Genomic DNA, 6881 nt, shown 5'->3' with positions numbered 1-6881 from the left:
TCAAAAGAGAAGCAGATATAATGTTATGATGGGCAATAAGAGAGAAAATAATTTACAAATGTCTGCATTATGTAACTGGATACAACATATTGAAGGCTGGTCATTCTCTCTTAATTAACATATACATAGGATCCTTATCAGTTAATGGCAAAAGAGAAACTAACAATTGAGTATGAAAGTTTTGTATGTTTGGAACATCCATCATATCATATACCAAGTGACAATCAGTGAAGCCAATGTAAGTAAATGAGCTATCTACTAACTCACTAATATGAAGTATTTAAGTAAGAACATTTTCATATTTGTCTAGCCATCGACAGTTTCGAATTAGAGTATTAAAATATTATTTACAGTTGTTTAATTAAAACACTCGTAGATATAGTAGAACCTGGACATATTCGAACTGGCCACACGCATTTTCAGGTGTATATTATAAATTCACATATTAATAATACATAAAATATATATATTTTTGATAGGGTTCAATATTTTACACGAATTTCCGTTTACACGAGAAGTCTTGAAACTGCCTTGAAATAACACTGCAGTAGACGACCAGTGCGATCGTCTATTGCAGTGTTATTTCTAACATTTATATAGTCTATAAAAAACAAGAGCCGCATATGAATCTGCGATGTTAGCGATATCGCTCGTACAAACGTCTGATCATTCAGTGATTTTGAGAAAGAAATTTACGTAAGTCAATATAAATTCCACGAATCTCTCCTATCGATACTGATAGTGTCGATAATATAACATAAATAAAACTTTCTTATCAGTAACTTAATTTTTCTCCTGATAATCAGTCGTAAAACAAACATTACGCGCTATTATCTCAAATATATTTCTGAAAATAGACTAAAGTTTTTCAAATAAAATGGTCTGAGCAGGGTACCATTTTGGACATTGGATGCTGTTCAGAAAGAATCAATAGACATTTCTTTTACCAAAATAACCAAAATTGAAGAAAATCGTTGCTATCGACCTAGAATCCAGTATCATCGAGTATGCCCGAAATGTATATTTTGGAGAAAAAAACTGAATACAAAACACGACAAATTTAACCTTAATTTTGCAAAAACAACGATAATTTAAATTTCGGTGATAAACAAACACAAATTAGTGAATTATATTACGAATTTCCAACCAAACTATCTCTTTTCTAGTCATAGAAATTAACTTTTCTTACATGAATGTAAGGACTTATTTTAAGTTCTCCAATCATCAGTATTAATTCATTAAAGTAAAACAATTACTTATAATTAATTTTCTGTATATACAATTTCTACTAAAGATACAGATATTAACATACAGAATAGATAAAAACCGTAATTCTAAATAGTACAAACACAAAAATAAATTAAGGCAAAAACATGTTTTCTTCAAACCAAAGTTACCTTCACGTCTGAAGTCAAACATGAAAACATGCCTCATGAATCTGATAAGAATATGTACACGGCTGAATAAATTAAGTTAAAACGGGTCAGAATATGTCTGAGAACATCTGTAAACGCTGTTTACATCCTTGATCTCCACTGGTGTTTTTGTTATTTGCTATTTACGATTTAATTAACGTTATCGATTTGTATTTTGCCTTTTGAATACGTCACGGTTTACTTATATAATTAAAGGAACGTTGAACTTTAAGTTTTCTTTATTAGAAAGTTTACTTTGATTTTAATTACAAAAATATCATATTACTTTCCCACTTGTTATATATACAAAACGAAGGAAAGAAAGTATTGGAATTGTGCCAAGTTTGACTTTCCGAATTTTTTTAAAAATCTCCACATTTTGAAATTTCCTGAATTAAAAAATGTAAGAAAAATACGGAAAAAGTTTTGTGGATACATACATATGTATGTGAATGTGCGTTGGCGTGTATTCTCAGGCCGCTAGTATAGAGTAGGGTATGTCCACAAAATAGAAGAGCCCATACGACGTTCTTGTGAATAGTCAACCGGTATGCCCGAAACAGAACGGATGTTGACTAATAATACAAATCTTATTTTTAAAATAAAATTTCATAAGAGCCGGTAAAGATACCCAACTCCTTACTAGATTTAGAGAAAAGAGAAAAGTATTTTACTTTTCTCTTTTCTCACGTACATGCCATTATAATCGATGCATTAATATCCGCCAGAAGGAATTTTAAAAAAACATTGAGAGACGTGCATTTTATTGTATAGTTTTTGAAACTCTCTTCAAATGCTATCGACGAACTTAGTATTGTAAACTGTGTTAAGAGATCGATTAATCTAAACTATAATACTATTTTAAATTTTATTATATTCCATTTGATAAAATTTAAATTACAAAATAATAATTCAGGTAAACATTACATAAATTACGTACAAAATTCTTCAATATTATTCGCATAATTAATTAGATTTCGATTAAAACGTGATGCACCTTAATCGAATTCCATTTCCTAATGCCGTTTTTCTCTTATTACTACGCACTTGTGTCCAGTTTAAAGCTTGGTGTCAACATTTACCACAGAATAACATTTTTGTAAAAAAATTTTCTGATTTTTAAAATTAAAAGAAGTCGGAAGATGATTCGTAACACTGTGAATCACTCTCTTGATTGTTACTGTTTGTTATGTAGACTTACAGAGAATAGAAATATTCTCGCCATTTTTGGAGTGTATCTACCTTTAAAAAACGAAAAGGCTAACTTCATTTATAAGGTATATCAGCATTTTATAAAAATTTTATTTATGTATTGTAATATAAATATTCTTTTATTTATCTTGTTACAAGGCGAAGAAAGACACCAGTTTACAGGGGGATCGATCGTCTTTTTGGTGACGATTTTACTATTTATTGTATCATAATCTTATCTTTTACTCTATTCGTTTATTCAGAATTTAAAATAATTATGAGTGAAAATGCCAGAATCTATTCAAGTCTAATTGTAGACAAATGCAAAATATACTTGGATAATTTTACAAAGAATTCCGCATTCATTCATTGCAAATTAAGTAAATTTGCCATTTTAATTCTGATATGCACCTACTCGATTGTATTCACTGTTACCGCGATAATGTTTGGATCTATTGTAAATGAAGAAAATGTGCATAAACTTGTATTTCATTTAATTTTAACGCAGTGGGAAATAATTTACGGACTTGGAATCTTAATTACATCTCTTCTGTATATCTTAGATGTAGGCATCACACTACATGAGAACATGTCATCGCTGTGCGAAAAAATGGAAGATGCCATAGAGGATGGCAAAACATTAGATGTTCGCTTTGTAATTCACAAACATGCCCAATATTGTGACATTCTTCTGAACATAAATGAAATGATTAACCCAATGTCAGCAGTTTACTACCTATTTCAATTGACAGCTATAACAATATCCTTCTACATTGGCATATACGGAGAAGGATTGAAGGTCGTGAAATATGCATTAATATATCTTGGAATCGCTGGTAACATTGTTTTCGCTTCTTCAGTGCTCTTGACAACAGAGATACCAAAAACGGTAAGTTTCTGCTGTTTATGTCATACTTCTGAAATTCTAATGTTTATTTATATCTTTTATAGGAAACTTAATGCTTTTTTAATTAAAAAATTAAATTTATCATTATAATTAATCTTGATGAATTATATTATTGTAAATTTATTCGCAAAGAATTTTTCTACATTTTTTAAGCATACAAAACGCAGTGTTTATCGACCATCCAATGAAGAGCTAAAATATCTATATTCTATTATTATTAAAGCATTTGTACAATGTTTGCCATAAAACTAAATTAGACCATATTTAAAACTTTTTTGTTCTTTAGCACAGAAAATTTTGAGGTTTTTCTTAACTCTGGTCAAACACAGAAATTGGCTCCCAAGTTGGGCACTTGGTCATCTCTTCCTCATATAATTCTAAATTATTTAAAAAATTTCTGTTCTTATATAAGAAACCAGTCGGTTTTATTTACGTGTACTTATCTCAATGTAATTTATTAATCTATATATATATATAAATGGACGTGTGTGTCCCTATATTTCACTTTTCCGCCAAAACTACACATCGCACGTGAATGGTGTTTGTATGTGGTGGTAGCCCCGAGTCTCCATTCGTGCATAGGGGTGGTTGCGTCTCGATAGCTATAAGGGTGCGGGAGATATGAGGCTAAAAGTAGTTGAAAGTGGCTTTCTATTTCGAATGTTTTGTTCGATTTTTTCGAATTTGTTCGAATTAAATTCGAACATAAAATTCGAATTGGTTCGATTATAGAACGATTGAAAACGTTCCAGAAACGTTGAAATTTGTTCGTTTGACTAAACGTAAAAATTCTCTAATTAGTCTGGAAACGGGGGACCTAATTCTTGCATTCTGTGAAAACGGGTAAGATTAGCTATAATGTAATTATCTTAATCTTCACTATCGTTACTTTTTGCCCAGCGAAGCGGGTCCTTGCAGCTAGATTCTAGATTACTTAGAAAAACAGTCTTTTATATATATAAAAAAAACTATATTACATACAAATAAAAACCCAGCGAAGCGGGTCCTTGCAGCTAGTATATATATAAAAATGGACGTGTGTGTCCCTATATTTCACTTTTCAGCCAAAACTACACATCGCACATGAATGGTGTTTGTATGTGGTAGTAGCCCCAAGTCTCCATTCGTGCACTAGGGTGGTTGCGTCTCGATAGCTATAAGGGTGCGGGAGATATGAGGCTAAAAGTAGTTGAAAGTGGCTTTCTATTTCGAATGTTTTGTTCGATTTTTTCGAATTTGTTCGAATTAAATTCGAACATAAAATTCGAATTGGTTCGATTATAGAACGATTTAAAACGTTCCAGAAACGTTGAAATTTGTTCGTTTTTGACTAGACGTAAAAATTCTCTAATTAGTCTGGAAACGGTGGACCTAATTCTTGCATTTTGTGAAAACGGGTAAGATTAGCTATAATGTAATTATCTTAATTTTCACTATCGTTACTTTTCGTCCAGCGAAGCGGGTCCTTGCAGCTAGATTCTAGATTACTTAGAAAAACAGTTATATATATATATAAAACTATACTATTACATACAAATAAAAACCCAGCAAAGCGGGATCTTGCAGCTAGTATTATAAATAAATTTACATTTAGAATATTACTTATTGTTAATTTCGAAATTGAACTTTCCATAATTTATCTCAGCTGCAATAAAAGTCTGTTATCTGTAACAAGAATTAAATACGGGTATGCATAAGTCAACGACGAGGTCTGTTTCGAGAACATTAAAAGAGAAACACTTAAATGTGATCCGTTTTCTGCAGTATAACTGTTTTGCATGTCTCTACCGTAGAGAACGTATTGTTTGAGATACAATAATTTTGAGATACTGTCAACACACTTTTGATCAAAATGTGGTGCATAATGCCATATGAATGTAATAAATAATTTCGAGTTAATTTAGAATAATTAAAACTTTGCTTTTAAAAACGAATTACAGTGTTGAATACTACACAATGTCATCATTTACGCGTGTCGTTTTAACGTTATTAATTTAATACCTTGATTCAATACGAAAATCGATTCTTGAAAAAATCATTGATAAAAATGTTTAACTCAATTCAGTAAAAAGATTATATTATTATATAAATTTCGCGAAAGTTTCTTAATTATTTCACGAATCTATTAATGAAAGAGAAAATTATTTTTATTTTTAGATGCATCGGTTTCGTTCACAACTTGAATTACTTTTTTTTCGTCAGAAAAATGTCAATGATCAATTAATGGTAATTATCAATTATTCTATTTTATAATAATACGAAAACGTTTTTGTCATCACGTTTTCTCATATATTTAATATAAAATAATAACTTCAAGTGTATTTTTTCATATCAATTACAGATAATTTCCTATAGAAAAAGACTAGGAAAATGTCCTCCTGGTATCACTGTAGGTGGAATATTTACAATAACTCGTAAAAGTATACCCAAGGTAAGAAGTCCAGTACTTATTATTGTATAATAAAGTTCTTATTTGTATATCATATAAGTACATGTTTAACTTAAAATCTATTCATGAAATATAATTAATATCTTTTGGGGTTTCTTTTCAGATTATGCAATCCATGCAGTCTTATTTTTCTAGTTTAATAAGCATTAAAAAAGAGAAGGATGCGTGCGGCAGTGTGTTAAAGCAATTTTCAATGTGAAATTCAACACTTTACTGCTTTTCATAAAATACTAAATACGATACACAGTAGACCCCCTATAAAACGGGTTCCTATAATTACGATTCCTATAAAACTGCGAAAAATTTGCGACGGTATCCGTAAAAAACGGTAAAAACTCTTATAATTACGTAAAACGTCATCGGGTAGCCGAACTGTTTTCCGCCGTCAAGCGCCAAGCTACGGAGAGATTACTATCGTCTGTACAGTATTATATCTAAATTATATATAAGTTAGGTACTGTATATATAATTATATATTAACTTAATTTATTGTAACTTTGTTATAATTATATCCCTTAACTGGTATCGTAAATTTTTCAAACGGAACTGGTATCGTGGGGGATGCGTGGCCCCCAAGCAAAATTTGCCTTTAGAGAGCAAGTTTAACAACCTGACAGTTCAAAAGTGCATAAATGCTAAATGGAACCCTTATTTAGTATAATCAACTTTTATTTATTTATATAATTTTCTTTACTTAATTATTACAAGAGATCACAAAATTGTTACAACTTTTGGTGTATGCTTTTTTTAACAATACAAAAATCTACCCTATTGTAAGTTTTTACCAAAGATATTTTTTTTCTTATTCTTAAGAAACTAATCTTATAAAAAAGTATCTCTTATAGCCTCTAACTATCATTTGTTAAAAAACCACAGGTAATATAATCACTTCTATTTTTAAGACTCAGGAACATTTTAA

This window comes from Centruroides sculpturatus, unplaced genomic scaffold (genome assembly GCF_000671375.1).
Source record: "Centruroides sculpturatus isolate CEXI.00-Female unplaced genomic scaffold, Cexi_2.0 scaffold482, whole genome shotgun sequence".
Lineage (NCBI taxonomy): Eukaryota > Metazoa > Arthropoda > Arachnida > Scorpiones > Buthidae > Centruroides > Centruroides sculpturatus.
The sequence above is the reverse complement of the archived record's forward strand: the minus strand, read 5'-3'. Positions refer to the sequence as shown.